Genomic DNA, 24,390 nt, shown 5'->3' on the forward strand with positions numbered 1-24,390 from the left:
GGGGCCCGACTTTTTTTTTTCTCCAAAGGGGGGGGCTGACAGAAAAAGTTTGAGAACCACTGAGTTAAGGACAGAGGAAGGCAGTATACATGCTCTTTTTCAAGGAGCTGGTTTAGCAAGAAGGCTTGGCTAACTACCTGTAGCAACACCAGTGCTATATTTGGCTTCCCCTGCCTCCTTTTTCAAACGTCAGGATCAGACCAGTCTGTGGACCAGACCCAGCATGGATCCAGACAGATGTGTGTGACTTAAAGCACATATCAGAAAAAACTAAAAAAGCATGAACAAACTAGAGTCCACATGGATGAAGATATGCGACTAGCCATGTTTAGGAAAGTAAACACAGCTGTCCAATGAAGGCTACAGGATAGGGATCTGTAAGCATAATAAGGAGGTTGACAAAAACAGGCACTAAAATAATAGACTGTATCAAGTGCTGTGTGCCTTTCAGCTAGCCCTGCGTTATAATATGACATATGTTTTGAGTTTGTGCATAAGTAAAATGTTGGTAGAGCCCCCCCCCCCCCTGGAGAAAAATGCACCAGCCGCCACTGGTTCGCACCTGTCGGCCACCGTAGAGAGATTAAGAAAATGTGTTTAAATCACAAGAAGTTTCCTCAGCTAAAGCTTGTTCAAGGTAGGTTTTTAGCCTTGATTTCACAGGGAGGTGAAAGCAGGATTGTCTAAAATAATTGCACGACTACAGCAGCGGTTGCACACATTGTCCTAAAACTGAGTTGAAAATTATATTTTTTGCTGAGGCCTTCTATCGTTGCATTTTTTTGGGCCCCTCACAATTACAGTTTATTCTTCAGCCAAACCCAGACAACAGCAACAGCCTCGAAACACCAGCTGTGTCAAAGCTGCATTTGGCAACTTTACATAAAGTGACAGAAAGAGGTGACTGTCCTTTGATTTAAAAAAAGGTTGACGTTTATCCAGTTGTATTTCAGAGTGGAGAGGTTTCAAAATGCAGAATGATTAAGTAGCTTTTAATACAAAATAAACAGACTATGGGTCATCTATCTGCAGAAAGCTTTACATTTCTATTGGCCGATTTTGTTCATTTTGTTGCTTACACTCATATCAGGCTGTGCAAGAAAAGACTAAAGACTAATGTAATGACTGATTAAAATTTTCATTTTGAGGGACCTTGCTGGATAAAAAAAGGCCTCTCATGGTACCAGAGGTTTAACCTGTTTACCACTTAGATCGAAAGCAGGTAGAAACATTAACATCAACTTTAATTTTTATTGAATCTAATCTTTCCTATTTCATTTGTAAACAAGACTGTGTAACCTCTTTAACTATTCATACTGATACATTCATGGTGAACTTAAGTTCAGTCACATGCCTCACGTGTCTAATCTGCAGAATGCAGGTGTTCACTCCAAAGGCTGACTTGGCATTTGAGATTTTTAGTTTGGTACTATACCCTGACATAAATTCAATCACATTGAACCTGATACTTTTTTATTTTATTTTATTTATACAGGTGTAAAATCTCATTGAGACACAAGGTCTCATTTGCAAGAGAGACCTGTCAGTGGTAACACTACCACACAAAGTTACAGACAGACAGGACACTAAACACAGAGGCAACAATAAAATACAACATCGTAAAAAAAAGTAGTCATTGAAATCCATATAAAGTATTCAGATATAGCAGGTGCAAACACCCACAGATGATTTCTCCAGCTTTTTAAAAATGTGTTTAAAATCCGTGATGGGTATCAAAGTGGTCAGCTTAAGTTCCTGCTGAAGTGTGTTCCAGGTCGAGGGGGCAGAGTATGATATGGCTTTTTTCCCAAGCACCGTGCATACTGAGGGGACGGACAGAGTGATGTCATTTTGAGATCGTAGGCTATAGCTGTACTGTTTGTGTGATATGTAAGTGGATATGTAGAGGGGCAGCAGTCCAAGCATAGCGGTATAGATGAGTTTGTACCAGTGCAGTGATCTGCGCATTGATAATGATGTCCAGTTGACTAAAGAGTACAGCGTGCAATGGTGTGTGAGGGGTTTACATTTGGTTATGAACCTCAGAGCCCCATGGTAGACAGCGTCCAGCAGATGAAGGGAGTGAGCTGAGGCGTTCATGTACACAACATCCCCGTAGTCCAAGAGCGGCAAAAATGTGGCAGCTACAAGCCGTTTCCTCGCACTTGTGGAGAAGCAGGCCTTGTTTCTAAAAAAGAATCCCAGTTTTAATTTCAATTTCCTTAAGAGATTGTCAATATGTGGTTTGAAGCAGAGATTGTCATCTATAGTAATGCCGAAGTATCTGTAGGTGTTAACAGCTTCAATGGGGTTATGCTGTGCAGACATGATGCAGGGAAGAACAGTTGGTAACCTTTTCTTATTGGAAAACAACATGACTTTTGTCTTATCTGAATTTAACACCAACCTAAGGTGGAACAGATGTGACTGAAAAGTGTCAAAAGCAGACTGCAGACGTTCAAATGCAAGGGCAACAGTGCTAGCACAACAGTACACAACAGTATCATCTGCATATAGATGTACAGAGGCATCAATACTTTGACCCACATCATTTATATAAATAGTAAAAAGGGTCGGTCCCAAGACCGAACCTTGAGGAACACCTCTGGGCACATTAAGAAAGCTTGAGGAGAGACCGCTGAATTTTACACATTGCTTGCGATTCGAAAGATAGTTTGCAAACCAACCAACAGCTTGGTCAGACAGGCCTATATAAGATAACTTCTGGCATAGAATGCCATGGTCCACAGTATCAAAAGCCTTGGATAAGTCTATAAAAACATACTGTCACTCTCTAACTCATTTATAATGTATACGTGCTCTACGTGGCATGATTAAAAACCCTCTTCTTTCTTGCATTGTCTTTTACACACAAGGGGATAATGATGTTGGTGGTGATGAAGGCAGTGCTATTGTGTTTCCATGGCTCTTTATGTGTCTCTTTATGTGCAGGAGGCCCCTCCAGGCGGCCAGCCCTCATTATGAGGCTGTTTAAAAGGCTTAGATCAGGCCCACACCTGCTTCTCGTTGGAAACAGCAGTGTGCTGCCTTGTATTCCTGAAAGGGAAGTGCATAGCGCTGCGCTAGTCGGCCTGCCTTTGATCTTAACACAAATGTCATAAAAAAAGGATCTGTTGGTCAGCTTGAACACTTTTTCCTTTAGCATGAAGGAATTGCTTTAACTACACACATGTGTTGCTGCTGTAGGCTAGCTCACCGCTAGCTACTGCGTGGCTACCTACTGTTAATGGAGGAACCTTTAGCATTTCTCCTCCTACACAGAACCTGGGTGTAAACTGGTATGATCGAACAATTAAATCAACTTACAGTAAATGATGCAGCAGTACCTTTGAAGCCGATTTGACATACTGGCCAAACCATGAAATTACAACTTCCGGGTCTGTCATGTGATCCCATTAAGCCCATTAGGACATTCCAATAAACTTACATTAAGAACAAGTATTAACACCTAAATAGCCTTTATTTAAATTTATATAGTGAGCCCCCCGATGGGCTACATGTAAACGGAAGATTTGGGTAATTTTTATACATGGCAATCCAAATATATTGGCTACATGTGCCACTACGCAACTTTTATATGGGTATTGGTATGTATGATTTGAACGGTTCACTCTAAACTAAATAAAACACAACAATTCTTAGTTTCAGGTGATCACACACTAATGAAAACATGCTAATGAACATTATATTCCCTTTCTTCAGATGAACACCCAGCTGACCGCTACAGAATATAGCGATAACTTTTTAATAGTGTTCAACAAATGTGACAAGTTAGTGAATACAGGTCATGCACACTAGAGTTTCTCCCGCTCTCAGCTCAGTCAAATTAATGGTGAGGGAAAATAATTTAGGCTTTTTTTTAATTTAGTGCATTTTACAACTTTTAGACCCTCATGATTTAAATAAGAGTTGTTAACTGTTTGTACTTGGTAGTTTATTTAGCTTATACACTGATGACGTATTTTCCCCAATGTAAGTCAATGGGAAAAAGTATCTCTGGGCCCAAATGATAATTTACTCCTTCACTGCAAGTTGGACCCAGATACCCCTGATGGACCCAGATACCCCAGATACCCCTGATGGACCCAGATACCCCTGTTGGACCAAGAAACCCCTGTTGGACCCAGATATCCCTGTGACATGCCTGTTTGCTATCTTGGCTACAAAATGCTGGAACTAGCTCCCCATGGATACTAGGACAGCAGGAAGTCTACACTTCTTCTGTTTGACCGACAATCCGCCTGTTCCCTGCACATTGGCCATTAAACCTACCTACAAATTAATTTTAAACTAATTCACCTGCACTTATTGGTGGTTTGATTTGGCTTATTTGAAGAGAATGTACCTGTACCTTCTGTTCTGCGTTTGTACCTTTAGTTAAAGGAGATATATTACTAAACCAAGGGATGAAAAAATATACATTTGGCACACAAATTATTAGTGTCAAAAATACTGATGAGGTAAGTAATGTCTCTTATTCCAATATTATAAAAATACTTCTTCCGTGAGCTCGAAATAAGCGATGACGGATGAGCAGACACGATGACATCACAGTGGATGCAGCAGCTGATAGTTAGCAGATGCTCCAGCAGTTCCTCCAGGGTACAATGAACAGCTTCCTTACAGAACTGTGAAAAAACAATTAGTATGTACATTAAGTAACAGGACAACAAGTCATAGCCAATATGTTCCAAAATGAAAACCAGGACTAACAGACAGGGACCTGTTTCCATTGAGCCCTTGTGGAGAAGATGTTCAAATTGTTTTGGCAAATTCTATCTTGTTCTAGTTCTGCAATCTGGACACTCCGGGTTTGTTGTACATAAGTCTTTGTATTAATAAATTGGTTAATGTGAACTCCTCACACTACATCTACAGCCATAGCAAATGCCAAAAAGGCCAGCATGCTAAGAATGACAATAGGTTAAAATAATTGGAGCGCTAAAAGAGGTTGAAGAATTAATGGACTGACATCCAAAGAGCCACACATTGCTAGAAAACAAGAGTTGCTATGAGGTATTTTATAGTTTGTTTTATTTATATTCTGTAGTTTTAAGTTTTTAATGCTGTTGTCAATATACTGTAATTTATGTCCTGTCGTTTGATAGTAAATGTTTATCGTATTTTTGTATAATTCTACACTGAAAATATGGCTCCTCTACATTCTGGTTTATTTGCTAAAGGATAAAAAAAAAAAACAGAATACTTTTAAGCGTTCCACATATGGGACATTTTTCAAATTTAGGCTACTAGATTAAGATTATCTGTCATGACATGAGGTCATTTACCATTGTTTACTGGTACTAACTGTTGTTTGTTGTGTGTGTGTGTGTGTGTGTGTGTGTGTGTGTGTGTGTGTGTGTGTGTGTGTGTGTGTGTGTGTGTGTGTGTGTGTGTGTGTGTGTGTGTGTGTGTGTGTGTGTGTGTGTGTGTGTGTGTGTGTGTGTGTGTGTGTGTGTGTGTGTGTGTGTGTGTGTGTGTGTGTGTGTGTGTGTGTGTGTGTGTGTGTGTGTGTGTGTGTGTGTGTGTGTAACGTACACACTGTGGGTGGCTTTGAGGTCTACAGTGCTCTAAGGAGGAAACTTCTCAGTTTATAAGTGCTTCAATTTTCAAGCATCCTGAGTGCTCAGTGGGGGAGGGGGGGGGGCTTATTCTCCAATAAAACTAAACAAAAGCTTCTTGGATGGATCATACTGTACCTCTAAACACAAACATGTAGCTACACACACATTCAGGTTGGTTCATAGCTTTTGTCATTTTTTTAAATGTAAAACTGACCCACATAAATTGAGATGCCTCATGTCTTTGTTTTTGGCTAGTGTTGATTGGGATTGTGCAGTATTGTATTTTTTTTTACAAGCCCACCTAGATACTTTGCCCCGCGCGTTCTTATGGTGTTGTTTTATGCCGGCTTTACTTACGTGGACAACAGTGAAACATATTTTCTTCATTACGAAGGTTGGAATTTAAATAAAAAAAGTTTAAGAAACCCAACACAGCTCAGTAAATAGTGTGAAATGTTGACTTTATTTGATTATTTAACAGTGAAAAAGTAATGTTCATATTTCTCCTTTTGATTATTATACCGTTGAACTTTCAAAACAAAGCACTTTGGCAAGTTACGGCCTAAGTTGTCAAATGCAAAATAAATACCGTCATTTACATGATCCGCATTTCTTGGTCACGATCTTTTGTTTCCAGGACAATCTTGTGTCCCGGCAAATGTTGCGGTCGCAAGGTATTATGGGACAGCATGTTCTCCTTTCCTTTCGTAAAGGAAGGTCCAGTGTTTCCTAGGCTAAAGGAGATGATAAAGGAAGTTTCAAAGCTCCTTTCCTATCATCTAGACTCTAGAGGATCTGAACAGCTCTTATCATGGCTGCCATTAGAAACCTTCCTAAGCTAAACTGACAACTCGACCGCAAACTCAGTCAATGTTGATGGTGCTTTTAATCAAATTGTCCCGGTGTGGCTCATCAGGGTGATTACCTGGAACGAAAGACAAACCAGAAAGCAGAAAACACACAGAGAGACCATATGGGACTGGAGGGGGTTGTAACAGTTGTGAATTTCAAAACTACAAGTGGTTGTTAACTATTGGTTTGATTTGGAAAATGGTCCTGGTTTTTGAGAAAGCAGGTATGTTTAGCTCATGTACCTCACTCAGGTATATAAGTTGATATCAAGAGACCCTATTAGGCTTTTTGGGGTTTTACATTTCCTGTAGTGTGTTTTATAGGTTTTTGTGCAAGTAAATGGTCTGCAAAGGCATGGAAACATGTCACAGAAGAGACACAACATACCAGATTTGGAGTATGCGAGTCCTGGACTTCGACTCGAGTGCCAACTTTTAGGACTCGTGACTCGACTCGGACTCGCACAGAGACGGACTCGGACTCAAACTCGTACTCATGAATTATCACGCAGTCGGACTCGGACTTGAACTCGGACTCGCGCATTGACGATCCGACTTGGACTTGGACTCAAGCAAGTTTTTCTCAAGTCCTGATGTACTCTGCCCAACGCGTGGGTAGCTGGGAGGCGAGTTCACGTACCGCCCGCCCGCGCCATTCTCAGTCTAAAGATGTGCAGAGACACAAAGGATAAAAGCAATGTAGACATTAACAAATATTGATAGATAAGAACCAGCTAATAATATTTCCACTCAGATTACTAAATGATGACTCAGACTTGTGACTCGGACTTGGACTCGAACACAGGCAATGATGTGACAGTCATGAACTCTGACTCGAAGAGTGGGGACTCGAGAGTGACTCGGACTCGAGAATTGGTGACTAGTCTACAACACTGCAACATACTAATATGAACCTAAATAGACATAATAGGGCCCCTTTAAAGGATGAGTTGGAGGGATTCTATTTTTATGAGATATTAGCAATACAGTAAATAACACCAACGCTCAATGTGTTAGTCTCTCTGTACTTTCGGATTTCCTGTTTGTTTCCTGTTTGTGGCTCTTAGCTCCAACCCCATTGGTGATATAAGGACTAATATTTTTAGTAAATCACACGTAAATAATTCAATTTATAAAAAGTTATTTCATCAAACAGATGGTAATATTTGAAGCATGTAAACATGTCTCTGTAAAAGTACATAATACAAATCTGAACCAAAGACTGTGCACAATATGTCCTCTTTAACTTAAATAAGTAGTCTGGTTGAAAGGCCTGTGTGTTTGAGACATCCATCCAACCCAATTTCATCCTTTCTTTACTCTCGTTAGAATAACTTTGGCCCTTTAGCAAAGATATTCATGTGCAAAAGTGCCGCTTGAAGTAACTACAGACTGGTTGACAGACATCTTAATAAACCCCTTGTTACCTTTGTTGCCCTGGTTGGGGGGGTAAATTATATTTTTCACGCTTCTTTGTATATGAACAACGGTGACAACTCCTTATAACCATCATAACCCTAACCACCTTAGACCTAACCACAGGTGTAATTTTCCAGTTTAAGTGAAAACACCAGTATGGTTGTGCAGAGCTTTTAACAGCTAAGGAAACACAAGTTATCCATCCTTCAGGAGTAATTCATGTAGTTGTTCTTTTACCTTAAGAGGCATCATCTAAAGAAATGTAAAGCCACATTTTTTTCAAGCTATTTGGTTAAGGAGAATAAGTTAACAGGGGAAAAGAAAAAATGCAGATTTGGCCAAGAAAAACATTAAATAATATAATATGCATCACAATAACTTTCATTCATTCATATCCTGATGCCACTTACCATTACTGGTTCTATCATAAAGTTAAAAAAAAGACACTTTAAAAATAGTAGGGGTTCTGGGAAGTACTGTGCAAAAAGTCTCTATTTGAGTTTGAAGACTGGGGCCCTTGTAGAATGTAACCCGTTCTTACTTGCTCAAAACCTTTCATTGGTTACACATGAGCAGTCCCCCCCATCCATTGATCCATAAGCCAGTCCGTCAGTGAGAAGCTTGTTCCTGCTGTGAAGCAGCTGTAACAGAAGCTAATAGAAACCACACTCAATAAAAACACTGTAAACCACAACAGATCCGATTCCACATCAGCCAGCTCCCCCCTGACCTTTCATTTAAAATCAGAGAGAGGTGGCTCATATTTCTGTGCGTTTGTAATTGGTGCTCTGCTCGGCTCAAGTAATGTACAATAATAAGAGTTATGATGGAGCCCAGTTCATTGAAACCAGCGTACTTTTCCATCTGCTGCCTGGTGGATGAGGCCCTGACAATTTTTTTTTTTTTTAAGTAGCGTTGACATTTATATACCAGTCTGCATTGGAAAAATTAAATTTACGTTACTCCGAGCTTTCGAATTTTTTATTTATTTAATCCGGAATCATCATTTTCCCCGTCGCATGTGATATTCCATTTGGTCTAAAGAGACAACAACAATAATAATATGTCAAATATAATATCCTCTTCCAGTGGTGTGAGTCCAGTTGGAGCTACAGTTGCCGGATAAGCATTTAAGATGTTTTTTATTATCACTTCATATTATCTGCAGTGTTAAACTGACTCTGCAGGTAAAAGAGGAGCTGATCTTGTGACCTTTAACTGCCTATGACATACTTAGACAGCTAACCGGCTTATTAAGGTTTTTTAACGGATCACCTTCAAGGTTGCCCATCCAGTGGGGACAACAAGATGCTTTGCCATAAAAGATACCCTTCATTGTAGAAAACATGCTGGTGCCCTTTCCCTTTCTTTCACCCTGTCCGTCAGATAGCGTGAGAATGCTACTCATTATATGTATCACTTCCAAGGATATGTATGTGAGCGTTCGGGCTCACTCCGGGTTAAAAAGGGATGGAAGGAGAGGGCGATTGGGTAAACAAAATATGTTTATTTTAGGGCTGTCAAGATAACGCGTTAATGCAATTTCTTTTAAGGCCACTAATTATTTGAACGTGCAATTAACGCATGTGTATTTGTCCTCAGTCCGCCCCGTAGTTTCAGAGCCCAAAGGCTTGACATTGTTGTTGTTGTTAGTTGGATGGTGGGAGATTCTAGCGAGAGATATGGACACAAAAAAAGGGTGTTTTAAACAGCAAGCCAAGCACACAGCTGATGCCGACAGCCCCGCTCCTGCCGCTCGCTTGCAGCAGACCATGCTTGAAAGTTTGCCGGGAAGACGCCTGGACAACAACAGCGATAGCTAAATGGGTGGCTACAGCTTAACATTGTGGAGGACGAGGGGCTGCGTTAGATCATTCGTATCGCATCCAACGTGTCGACTGCACATCACAGCGCATTATTTTGACCCTAGGTGGGAACTTCAGTCTCATGCTTTGACTGAAGATGAAGACAGAGGAGTGGCATTTCGCCGACAACTGTAAACAGGCTTGTTTGTTTGAGCAACTGGCTCAGTGCAAAGAAGTACACAGGGTTGGGAGAGAGTGTAAGAGAGAGAGAGGTTCCAGGTTGTTGTGTTGAGAATATTCAGGAGAATATTTGTCATTGTTCCAATGATAATAAACAAACATTTGCATAAAGCATATTTGTCCACTCATATGTTGAGTATAACGACACACTCTATCTTACTCTCACGTACTTTACTTGTAATGTTCCACAAGATACAATGCAACATTCTAGCCGTGCTAACTTCAGAACTGACGCTCATGCCTGGTCCCTCGGCTCATGTCGTCACCTGTGCGTCAACAAATAATGTCCCCCAGGCAAACGTATATTGCAACATGTTCCCTTTTAAAAAAAAAAAGTTTTATATATATATATAAGTAACTGTCCACAAACTGCCAATACTTAACAAGAATAACACAAACAACAATATAACACAAATTACTAGCAGTCCAACACACTCTCACTCCATAAACGTCCTGGAGCGACGCTTGGTCAGGGTCCCGAGGCGTGCAGTTGGGACGCTCCTAGGCTCCTTTAGCTTCATAAACGGACGCAAATAGCTTTCAACTGATTGCAATGTATTCCCATCTGCAGCGGGATTTGACGCTCATGGAAGCACGGCATTCGTTTGTGTCGGAGGCTGTTAAAGGCAATGTGAGCGTCCATTCCCATTGGATAACGGAGAATTGTACCCCCGGAAGTAAGTATTGCCCTTACTGTCGATTGATTTGACAGTGATATCTCCACTACTCATCAACTCAAAAACACCAGATTATCCTTGTTAATTAAACAACATTGATAGGTTTTAGTGTGTGTACAATGCTTTTGTCACGTTTTCCCCTTCAATTCTGAGAAACAAGTCGTTTTCTATGAGTTTTGGATGGCCGAAGACATTACATTACCCACAATCCTCTGTAGCAACCATAGGCTGTATACAAAAATTAAATAATACATTATTCCGAGTGTGCTTGCTTTTCTCTTTGAAAGTCATCACTTAACGGCATTGTAATACACGTTTCGGCTGCATTAAATATTACATATCTGCCGTAGTTAACTCTATTTATAGAGCCCTGATGACAAGACTTCTAGATAAACAGGAACTGCCGCCAAAACTGAAAACTTGACGTGGATCTTAAATATATAAGCAATTAAACAACATCTTACATTTTTTTCACACAATACGTCTCCTTGCAGTATCAACACTAATTTGGCTGACTTTTATATTTGATCCAATTGGTAGATAGGCTGTATTTACGCCATAACGGTGCACAGCTGATAGAAAGGGACACCTACTGGTTAAAGCACGTTATTGCATTTTATAATGTTATTATTAGATATGAATAGGAGGATGTGCAAAACAGACAAACTAATAAGGCTTTATTTAAACATTAAAGAATACTTTAGGTTAAGGTCTTCGTTTGAATAAGAAAAAAGCTTTGGGGATATAGAAGATGAATATGGAGGGATGAAACCCTCTTTGATGGTCACACATGCAGAGCACACAGCACACACAGTGACATTTGTATCTGCAGATAAATATTAAGCCTGACAAAGTACTTAACGTCTAATATATTGCTTTTCTACAATGTTAACTATGTTTAAGCACTTATTTTAACTGATATTATACATATGTATTATACTCTTATAAGATGTATGTAGACAGTATAAGAAATGTGCAGAATATGACAATGTAATGGTGGAGGTACACACATATTGATAGATGTCTTGTAATGCACTGTTGAGGAACCTGCGACCCAAGTTTTTCATTCATTGCATAACTACACCGTGGTTGTGTATAATATGATATGTCAATAAACCTTAGAACATCTTGAAATCTTGAAAGGGATGTGCAAAATAGTCATTATATACAGTCTTTAATTAACTATTAGTAGAGAATAACGACGAGTAAAGAATATACTTTATAGGGATCCTATTAATATCTAATAATAAAATCCAATAACGTGCTTTAACCAGTAGGTGTCCCTTTCTATCAGCTGTGCACCGTTATGGCGTAAATACAGCCTATCTACCAATTGGATCAAATATAAAACTCAGCCGAATTAGTGTTGATACTGCAAGGAGACGTATTGTGTGAAAAGAAATGTAAGATGTTGTTTAATTGCTTATATATTTAAGATCCACGTCAAGTTTTCAGTTTCGGCGGCAGTTCCTGTTTGTCTAGAAGTCTTGTCATCAGGGCTCTATAAATAGAGTTAACTACGGCAGATATGTAATATTTAATGCAGCCGAAACGTGTATTACAATACTGTTATGTGATGACTTTCAAAGAGAAAAGCAAGCACACTCGGAATAATGTATTATTTAATTTTTTTATACAGTCTATGGTTGCTACAGAGGATTGTGGGTAATGTAATGTCTTCGGCCATCCAAAACTCATAGAAAACTACTTGTTTCTCAGAATTGAAGGGGAAAACGTGACAAAAGCATTGTACACACACTAAAACCTATCAATGTCGTTTAATTAACAAGGATAATCTGGTGTTTTTGAGTTGATGAGTAGTGGAGATATCACTGTCAAATCAATCGACAGTAAGGGGAATACTTACTTCTGGGTGTACAATTCTCCGTTATCCAATGGGAATGGACGGTCACATTGCCTTTAACAGCCTCCGACACAAACGAATGCCGTGCTTCCATGAGCGTCAAATCCCGCTGCAGATGGGAATACATTGCAATCAGTAGAAAGCTATTTGCGTCTGTTTATGAAGCTGAAGGAGCCTAGGAGCGTCCCAACTGCACACCTCGGGACCCTGACCAAGCGTCGCTCCAGGACGTTTATGGAGTGAGAGTGTGTTGTCTGAAAATAACTCCATTCTGTATGCTCAATTCATCTCTGTGGTGGAAATACTTTCCCACTTCTATGGGGACATGTTCTTTTATCACAGGCCATCCCCGCTCAATAACACTCTTTAAGACCTGCAGTTCTGCATCTAGCTCTGTCGCTCTTTGAATTGCCTGCAGTCTCTCACTGGACACTGGCAGATAATGTACCATGTTGATTGACTCCACTTCAATCTCTACTGAACCTCTGTCCTCCTGCCCTGTAAGATAGGCTCTGCTGAGCGTGTCTGCCAGCAGTAGGTGTTTTCCAGGGCAATAACGTAGTTTGATCTCATATGCTTGTAGTCTCATCAGCATGCGTTGTAGCTTTGGAGCACTCAGCAGTGGTTTTGTCATAATACTCTCAAGGGGCTTATGGTCTGATTGTACTTCCACAGGCCGGCCATATGTGAACTGATGAAACCTCTCCATTCCATAGAGAACAGCCAACAGTTCCTTCTCAATTTGTGCATAGCCCTTTTCTGTTTCTGTCAGTGCTCTACTGGCGTATGCAACAGGTTGTCCATTTTGCATTAGGGCCGCTACCAGCCGCTCTCTGATGCATCACACTGTAATGTTAGCATGTCAGCTGGGTTATAGTATTTCAGCACAGGAGTCTGTGAGATCATCGTTGTAATCCTTTCAAAAGTCTGTTCATGCCGCTCTGCCCACTCCCATATCACATCCTTGTGGGTCAGCTCTCGCAGAGAACACAGTTCAGACTTTTGCCAAATAGTTGACCATGCCCATAAAACGCATTACCTCTTTTGCATCTGTGGGTCGGGGCATCTCTTGGATTGCCACCACCTTAGCTGGGTCCACCTTTAACCCCTCTGAGGTTAAGAGATGTCCAATGTATGGCACCTCTGTGCACCTTAGTTGTAGCTTCTTTGGATTTAGCTTCACATTTAGCTCTCTGCATCTCTGCAACAGCATTTCCAGCTTCCTGTCATGGTCTTTCACAGCTTCATCATCTGTTTTTCCTTCCCCTACAATCAGGATGTCATCTGCAATTATCTTGATACCTGGTAACCCCTCCTTCAGTGAAGTGTCATTGTACATTATTAACTTTCTGCTGCATTGCTCCAGTTGGACACCTTTAATTAACATACTTTTCTGGAATACCATTACATGTTGCACCACAGTCCACCTGAATTCTGACACGTTGCTTTTTTACCTGCATCTTGGCATATATGGGTCCTTTTGAGTCTGTTTGACTATTAACTGCTCACAGCCTCTCCACCGGATCCCAAACTGATGCACATCAACTCTTCTCCGCTGTCTGACTGCTCTGCTGCATTCTCTACAGCAGGGGTCACCAACCTTTTTTAGGGTGAGGGCTACTTTCAAAATATAAAACAAGTCGGGGGCTACTTTTACTCCTCTTTTTTTTGTTTTTTGCAGTGTATATATTTAGCACATTTTAACATGATGACATGCTTACCTTTAACCTTTGTGTGCTGTTTGTGTCTGTGGGACCCGTTTTCAGTGTTTACTAAAAGAACATGTATTCAATTTAATTATTTTAACCTACTTTATTTGGGGGTGGACGGGCCTCACCTCCTCTAGGGGAGACCTCACATCCTCTAGGGGGGACCTCACCTCCTCTAGGGGGGTCGGGGGGCATGCTCCCCCAGGAAGATTATTTTTAAATGTTGAAGTGAAATGCATCAATCTGGTGCACTTTGAGCACAACATGAATTTATGGATACAGCTCTCAACACTCAGATGAAATGGAGCTGTATACTTTTCAATAATCCAAACATCTTTAGAATATGATCACAACCAATAACAAATCATTTAAACTGGTTTATTCCTATCTTATGTTACCTAGTTAGCATTCTTTCTTTCTATTTATGCATATTTTACTAATCACTCCCCTTTCAAACTGTTTTTTGTTTTTTTTACTGTCCTACACATTGGAATGATTTCTTACTTTATCTATATTAAATAGATAAAGGTGTGCTCTCCCTAGCTCTCTCGCTCTCTCTCTCTCTCTCTCCCTCTCTCCCTCCCTCCCTAGCTCTCTCTCTCTCTCTCTCTGTCTCGCTCACTCACAGAGGCTGTGTGCTCCTCCGTGGCGATGACGGCTTGAGTTAAAAAATAATAATAAACATATTTGTAAAGTGGGGGGACACAAACGGGATTTCGAAAAGAGCGGGGGACATTTCCCCCCTGTCCCAGGTGGAAATTACGCCATGCGTGTGTGCGTCAAGTGCAATAAATATATATGCAAGTTGCAACACGCAGAGTAAAACTCTGCCCCCCATGTGTTGTATAGGCTGGCATGATAGGCTGTTCAATGGGGCTGATGTGTTGTGTAGATTCTGCCAGAAGGAAAATCAGCGGGGAGGTGCCACATTGCTTTTCTTCCCGACTGCAACGCTGGTCCCGCAAATCAAGGAAGAACGTGATTGGTTGATATTCATTGTGGGGGTGGGGGGAGGAGGGGTATTAGATAGATATAGAGTTGTAGTAAGTAGATAGAGTTCGCTATGATTTAGGTTTCGTTTATGCATAGGGTAGATTCTTTTAATTACATTTCCTTTTTTGTTTTGTGTATTTTATACATTTTGGATTTGCTTGGCGAGCTATTTTTAGAACATGCCCCGCGGGCGACTCACGTTGCCCCTGCGGGCGACCAAGTGCCCGCGGGCACCGTGTTGGCTACCCCTGCTCTACAGCAAACACCCGTGTTTTCTTTACAGTTCCTGAGTTCTTGCACACATTAGCAAAGTGATTATGTTTTCCACATTTTTTACACTTTTGTCCATATGCAGGGCATTTCTCCTTTTTACTTTCATGTCTCCGGCCACAGAATTTACAAAATGCTCCAGTGCCACCTGCTCCACGACGTCCTCAGTGGAGTGCTGTCCTGGTCGGAGCCAGCGCCTCGCCACATCGAGGAGCTGCTGCACGAAGGGGAGGGCTCTAAACCGGCGGAAGTGCCCCTCCAGCGTGCTGCCCAGCCGGTCCAGGATGGCCCTCCTTAGCTGGCCGTAATCGTATCGAGAGGACGCCGGCAGGCTGTGCGCAGCCAACTGTGCTTCAACGGAAAGCAGGGGCAGAAAACGCACAGCCCACTCCTCCTCCGGCCACCCACACGCCGCCGCGATGCCCTTCAAAGATGTCCAGGTAGGCCTCCGGGTCGTCGTCTACCGACATCTTTTGGAGGCTGATCACCAGCGGCCGTGCCGGGTTGGTCCCGGGATCGGCCTCCCGGGTGGCTGGACGCTGCAGCAGCTCCCGCAGGAGAGCACGGCCCTGCATAGCTGCGAGACGCTGGAGAGCCTGTCCCAGCGGGCTCTGTGGGTTTTCCCCTTCCGTCATTAGTCCCTGTTCGGATGCAACTGTGAGCGTTCGGGCTCACTCCGGGTTCAAAAGGGACGGAAGGAGAGGGCGATTGGGTAAACAAAATATGTTTATTTCAAAATGAGGGGATCAACAAAAACAATATGGTGCCGTCTTCTATTCCTGGAGGCCTCGGCAACGGAGACGGAGATGGTCCCCCTCTTAGAACCCAATCTACTGCAAGGGACAAGAACCAGGTTACCAGTGTGCTTTTTATTTAGTGACTCATTACCTGATTCTGATCAGCTGTCTGGCCACCGGCGCTCTAACCACACCCCGCTGCCACAATGTACTATGGGAAAAGCTGGAGACAAAGGGAGAGTAGATAATGGTTATTTCTGCAAGGCGTCACAAATGCAGGAGCCTTGGGATGTTGCGATGTGACAGAAAGGATGGACAGAATGGCTGAGGTTGTTACATGGTTAGTTGCTAACATTTATGGCAAGGGGCGTTGTGTGTATTTGAACATAGCTAAATAATTCAGCACAACCACCAATTCCTCAATAAAGTGAGCTATAACTTTCATTGTTTCAACATATAACCTATTATATCGTACTGATTGAAGACATGTTTATTTTCTTTATGGTATTTGAGATTCCAGTGATAAGATTTAAGCAATAGTTTGATCAAACTAAATAACGAAATAAATGAGCATACACTATAAGCCAACCGGCACTAAATCAAAGCACCACCATTGGGTGTTTGTAGTCATTTTTCTTTTCTTGCATGCTCTAAAAACTCTGGAATCTCCTGGGATCTTCTGAAAGCATTTGTGGACGTGACAGAGTTCATACTCTAGAGACAAAAATAATCCTTATCTCGACCTAACCTCCCCTGAATTTAGAAAGACAACAGCAAGCAGAGTAGCACCATCAATTACAGCTAGGTTGGGTTTGGCTGGGCCTACTCTAGCATCACTCTACTGAAAAAAACTCTTACAAAAGCTGTTTGCACCCCGCCCAGTGTTGCGCTTACATATTTACCCATTGTGTTGCTTATCCAACCAACCAAAAGTCCTGTTTTTGTTAAAGTCTATTTTCTACGAGACGTGGACCATTGTTTATCTTCTCTTGTCCTGTCTTTTGGCCATGAAACCCTGTTGAACCACTTATGAAAGCTGCGGGCACCAAGCCCACGTGTGAAACAATCCTCATTTTTTTTTTTTATGTCAAATGTAGCTTTGCGTCCACCAAGGACAATGACAGTAAATGTGGCTATAACAAAGATGAATAGTAGCTCTGTCCTGTAAACACCTGACCATCATTATACAATTCCTGCAACAACTGATACATTCTTTCCAAAGAGGAAACATGAATCTGGCCAGCAATATAGGGTTGAAAATGGTAGTCAGAATTCTTTATCTGAGATCTACTAGGCAAAACGTTCACATAAGACACTGATAGATGAAATCAATAAATATTGCTTTTAATACAAGCTGAGCAGGAAACAGCTTGGTTAGGTTTGGTCAATGCAACTAATTGGTAAGGTAAGGTTTGTGGTTTGAGTTAAACAGGCAAGTTTGTTACGTTGTTACTTTGTTGCATTGCTTAAATTAGGTAACAAGTTACATCAATTATGTGAGTTTGATATGCTTTTTGCTAAATTTGCATAGGCTACATGCTAAACTTACATAGGCTCATTTAAATTACCTAAAAGGTCAGTTTTTGTTCACAAGGAACACTTCTCTCCTGGGTGACAGTCATGTGTATTTAACCAATGAATCCCACACAACGTGCATACTTCCTGAACTTTATACTATTCTGACTTTATCACCTTCCTTTCTAACTACAACAACATGGAGCATCATAGTTTGACGCAATGCTGGGAGTGAGAAGGGGCTGAATATAGACGTTTTAGAGGGTTTGATTGGAAATGCTTTTCATCAAAGTGTCACACGAACCGTGATGGCAACAGGAACAAGGGCAGCAACACAAGGAATCAACCAGTGACAGATAAAGAGAGACTGACCACATATGGAATAATGTCGACAGGAAACATTGACAACGAACTGACAGAGAAACAATGGGACAGAAAGTCATATACACAGACAGGACTAATCACATGACAAGATACAGCGAAGGAGGGTAGGTTAGGACATAAAGGTAGCAGGGTGATTACACGCAGGTGGGGAGAATCAGGGTGGGGCCAGCAATCACCACAGACGGGAAAACTAAAACACAGGAAGTTAATTAAAACAGATGTGACAAATGCAGAGCAACACCTTTTGAAAATAAAACAGGAAAACAGATCATGCCTCCAACGAATAAAATCTTCTCACCAATTCTGCAGGTTTTTCAACGTCTTTTAGCTCCTTGTTTGGTGGCACATCTAATGTCTGTTACACTCTCAGTTTGAGTTTTTCTAGCAGCAACATCCACCAAACAAGCAATACAGCCACAGACAACTACCTGCTGAGCACCAAACAGCTGACAAACACATTAAGAGATAGCCGGGGAACATAGTGGAGCGTTTAGCAGCTAAGGACACAGATATTTCCCTCAGAAGTTGGTAGATATCCCAAACAGAGCAAAAAGAGAGGGAATATTGGACTTATATTCATCAGATGGCTCAAAACAAATGAGATGTCAATGTGTTGAAGTGGCCATCCGGTTGGCAACAGTTTCCTTTTTGTGCCTGTCAACTTGATTTATAGTTACAATGCCCCTAGTGTTGAAGAGGATATGTATTAATGCAGTGTTTTTCTGATATCTATCAAGTATATATGTGGTACTTGTGAAGTGTTAGTTCTTCATAATATCTGACAATTGTGCCTTAGGGTGGAAGTTCTCTCCATGTTTCAGCTTTGGGAAAACGTTTCTGTGTCTCTGCCGCCCTCTGTTGATATCCAGCACATGAACAGTCATCAGGTGTACATTTTTCACAATGCTCTGATACTGATTTGGTTTTATGACACAAACATATGAAGGTAGATATGGTGCAAAATGCGAGAGCGTGTAAAACCTGATGTGAGCACTTGCAGAAAAGAAATCTGAGCTTGTGTGCATACATTTACACTTGTATAACATATACATCTGTGAACCACATTTGAAGTCACAGAAGAAAAAAAAAAGTTGTGTAGCTTGTAGAAAAAAATGAACTTAGTGATGAAATGTTGACTTGCAGAAAAATATATATTTTTTAAATATATTTTCCATTACAACTGCAACTTGGTTATTACAACCTCTCAAATCAGTCATTACAACTTCACGAATCTGCTCTGTGGCAGTATAAATCGACGAATCTGCGGCCTTGACTTTTGCTACACTTCTTGCGATGAATGTGTCGCAAAAGTAATTTTCACCTGTAGATGTGGGGCGGCAAAATAACGTCAGTTAGCCAGCTAACGCTAGCTTTGTTGAATTTATGCTAGCTAAACAAGTAGTGGTTGTAGTCTATACAGCAGTAATTCATATATTATAGCCTACTGCTTTGGCACTAACGGTTGATAACCGTTTATGAAAATAAAACCAATTGAACTGTACTGAAATAATGACAAGTTTTATAATTGTCTTGGGCTCCTGTTGTGTTTTTAAAGCCTTTCTAAATTATCCATGCTATTATCTATTTAGAATGAAGACTTCAGAATCTTAAAATCCCTTAACGTTTGTATGCAATTGTGCTAAATTCAACACTGGAATCAAGCAAATATGAATATGTTTGCATGACATTAGTTATTTATATTTTGCCATCACTTAATTATACGTTTAATACATTTAAGTCAAACTAAGGTACATGTGATGGTAGCTAGTTAGTGCTCTTACCTGTGAGGCCTCCTCCAAACAGCATAATAACCAGACTGTACCATTAAAACTAGAAGTACCAGTTCTAGATCCTTGACTTTAGACAAACAATTCAAAAGACAAAATGTATTTAAAGACCAATCTTTATTTGAAGGTGCCTCTTAACCTGGGATATTAGTTATACAGTAATAGTATTGACAATCTAAAAAAACTGAGCAACTCAACGGTTCACTTTTATATTTCTTATTGTCTAAAGCATTTATTATTTTCATTTTCCCCTCATATTCAGTGTGGAGGGATTGAGACAGCGTGGTGTCCAGAGAGCTGCAGAGACTTCAGGGAGAAACCTCCGTGTGATGGACGTCCTGTCTGTTGGTTTGGCCGGAGAGGACTGAGGGCCTTTCCTCTGTGAGGAGGACCAGGCCTGATGGATGCTGGGCATAGCTGATACCACCTGATCAGGCCTAGTCTGTCACTTTATTTGACTAAATGTGTTTACTTATACATTTAATAGGTTTACACCTTCTGTCCATATGTGCTTTTTATTTAAAACATTTTTGATGAACTTTTGGTTCACATTTCAATAAATTGAATTTGTATTTGCACTTCTTTTGTCCATTATTCTTACTGAAAATGTTAGATTACACATTCACATCTGACTGAAGATTGGCCCCATTTATTTGTGACGTTGCAAACTCTGCGGTACAAGGTACATGTTGTGAAGCTCATAAAGTGAGGCAAATAGAATTAATCAGCTGATGGAGTGTAGATGTGGAAATAGGTGCATCCGATCAGCTGACTTTGTTTTCACAATAAAAGTAGTTTCTTAGTGAATGTCCTGTACTGGTCTTAAAATCTCATAACATCAGCTTTTAATTTTCCTCTTGGATGTTCTTCTTGACCCTCAGAGAAGGAGAACATGTTGAATCGTGTCTTTCAGGCATGTCCTTTCCTAACAAAAATTACAGGAAACATAAAACACATTATTGCAGAACAAGTGTGTTATTTATGAAAGATGTGTGTTTGTGTTTTTAGGGGCTGCAGATATAATTATTTTGTAATGGTAATGTTTTATTTTATTTCAACAGTGAGCTACAAAGACAATCAGATTATGAATGAACAGTATGACATTCATCAACATTGAAATTTTATTATCAAAATAATATTTAACTGTTATCAAAACTTAGACAACTCTGTTGTCTCACTGAAATAATAACTTTTACCACGTTTTTTTTTTAGAGATAAATATTAGCAGTTCTCACTATGTGTTAAATAGCTTTGCTTTCAATACATTAAATTAGAAAGCTGACAAAGTAATATTGCTTGTTAACATCTAAATGTAACCTTTTGCATGGAAAAACCCCTCAACTTCACTGATGTGTAGGTGATCTAGTATTTAGTATTGTTTAATGGAATATATATCAGTGTATTAAAGTCAATACTTCATTTATTTAAAACAATATCTTTCTTGATTCTTTGTACAGTATGACAAAAGAGTATTTGCACCTGTGCTGAAGTTCACTGCTGTGAGGAGTCCAGTTCTGTCTCTCACTCTCTGGTCCATCCTGTCTGCATCACCTGGACACTTTAAACAAACAGATATATATGTAAAGAACCATGTGTACAAACAATATAACTTATTCTCTTCTGTTGAACATGTTGGATTGTGTATTGTCCAAGTCAGGGTCCTTTTTATTTTACTGTAACTTTGGAAGTTGTGTTACCAATGCTTACTGTTTATTTGATACCAATTTGGTAATACAATTAATAAAAACAACTAGATTTGGGTTCGTTCTTCAGATATGACTGACGTTAACGTGTAAGCTCAATAATGAACTCCAGCTCAACCAACCATATTGTAATATCCAAGTAATCATCTTGAAATATGACATTAATAATTGTAATATACACACATCTTATTGTGAGGTTAATTTCACATACACTACTTCAACGTTAGCTTGTCTAGTCTACATAGCGGATTTAAATTAACCTTAGCAATGCATACAGTTACTACCTACATAATAAAATATCTCTCTAAGTTACAAGGATGACCTTATTTGATCAACCTCAAACAGAAGCCGTTTGTTCTACAGTATTATCCCACTTAACGCTTAACACTTGTCTATTTCGTTTTAACCTTTATACAGTCTATGGTTTTAACTTGCAGGCTACGATTAGCATCGTTAGCACAGATGTAGCTACCACTCGCTTACATGCTAACCCAAGCCTTAACATTCATTACGTAGCTGATTAAAATCATAAACACATAAATAAGTACTCGAATTTCACTTGCCGCAAAACCGCATTCATGCACCGTCTGTTTTAACCGCGGAGCGAGTCACAATAGTCCGATATAAGCATGAAGACACGGCCGTTAGCCCCGCAGTCATCCGGTTCGACCTGACTATGGCTGTGACTGTGTGACTGACCCGAGCCTCGTCGTTCTGATAGCTCCGCGCCTTCGCTCCAATCCCCCTCCCTCCCTCACATCTACAGGTGAAAATTACTTTTGCGACACATTCATCGCAAGAAGTGTAGCAAAAGTCAAGGCCGCAGATTCGTCGATTTATACTGCCACAGAGCAGATTCGTGAAGTTGTAATGACTGATTTGAGAGGTTGTAATAACCAAGTTGCAGTTGTAATGGAAAATATATTTTAAAAATATATATTTTTCTGCAAGTGAACATTTCATCACTAAGTTCATTTTTTTTCTACAAGCTACAAAACTTTTTTTTTTCTTCTGTGACTTCAAATGTGGTTCACAGATACGTGGATATTTTTATACAAGTGTAAATGTATGCACACAAGCTCAGATTTCTTTTCTGCAAGTGCTCACATCAGGTTTTAAACGCTCTCGCATTTTGCACCATATCTACCTTCATACAAACAGGAACAAATAATGAAAAGGAAGAACATTTCGATTTCTACCAGTATACACTAGTTTAGGGATCTATTCTGTCCAGTGGCGTTTTTATATGTACAAAAGTGGAGGGGCACAAAAAACGTAGATGTTTATTAACGCGTTAACGCAAAAGAAAATTAACGCCACTAATTATTTTAACGCGATTAACGCATGTGTATTTTTTGTCCTCGGCCGCCCCGTAGTTTCAGAGCGCATCGAGTTTAAAATACCATCTACATTTACAAGCTGATGCTGACAGCCCCGCAGTTTCAGAGCGCATCGAGTTTAAAATACCATCTACAAGCTGATGCTGACAGCCCCGCTCCTGCCGCCCGCTTGTGGCAGACCACACTTCCACGCTCACCGGCAGGCCCGGACTGGCCATCGGGAGGACCGGGAGGGTGTGTATGTGTGGCGCGAGCGAGGCACACCTTACGTGTTGTTGTTGTTGTTAGCATCTGGTGCTAGCTAGCTGCGCTAACGGATATAAGGAGCTGTTTCAATGAAAACAGAGGAGCGACATTTCGCCGACAACTGCGCCGAGCACTTGACTTTATGCAGTTAGCCAGACAGTGGGACATTGTACGAAAAGTCAGCACACTCAGCACGGATAGTGCGCGCAACATGATTGCAGCGTCCAGGCAGCTCCCGTTCGAGCATATATGCCTTGAGCTGCACATAGCTCCAACGATCCATCACAGTGTCTCCACATTCACACACACACACACACACACACACACACACACACACACACACACACACACACACACACACCCACACACCCACACACCCACACACACACACACACACACACACACACACACACACACACACACACACACACACACACACACTTTGTATTGTATTATTGTATGAGAGAGGTTCCAGGTTGAATTGAGGCGAATATTTGTAATGTTCAGAGGTTGTTGTGTTTAATATTCATGAGATTATTTGTCATTGTTCAAATGATAATAAACAAACATATAAAGCATATTTGTCCACTCATATGTTGATAAGAGTATTAAAAACTTCAAAAATATCCTTCTAAGGTACATTTAGAACAGATAAAAAATGTGCGATTAATTTGCGATTAAATATTTTAATCGACTGACAGCCCTAATGTTTATATATAAGCTTCTGCAGTGAGGTTCATGGCTGGTGAGGCACTGGCACTGACTCTTCAGGTTTACAAATATTATATTTGGACCTAAATCAAAATATTCTATTATTTTCAAAAGCTATTTTAGTCTGATGCTTCGATTAATTTTAAACAGACAGTTCAACAAAAAGATACCCAAAAAATGTAATTTTATCATTTAAATATTGGATTGTTCTCTCTTAGTAAGATCCCATTTTCAATCAAATTGTGGTCTTACCTTGACTTGAAGATGAAGTCCATTTGCCTATCCCTCTGGACAAAAATCTATATTACTTTTTTGTAAAAGTCCTCCTTATCTTCTCGTAGTTTCAAAAGTTGAATCATAAGTCTAATCGATAGATTTATGATCGATAGATTTATGATTCGGAAATTATAAAAGTAGGGTAGAGACATGTGGATATTATCCGGCTGAACAAAACGTGCATTTATCTAACAGGTACGTTTCCCAGAGATCTTATTTCGAGCTATTTTCTAAAATCCTATGGAGAAATCTCATTGCTTTTTTGTCGAGGGAACACC

This window comes from Trematomus bernacchii, unplaced genomic scaffold (assembly GCF_902827165.1).
Source record: "Trematomus bernacchii unplaced genomic scaffold, fTreBer1.1, whole genome shotgun sequence".
In the NCBI taxonomy this organism is placed as follows: Eukaryota; Metazoa; Chordata; class Actinopteri; order Perciformes; family Nototheniidae; genus Trematomus; species Trematomus bernacchii.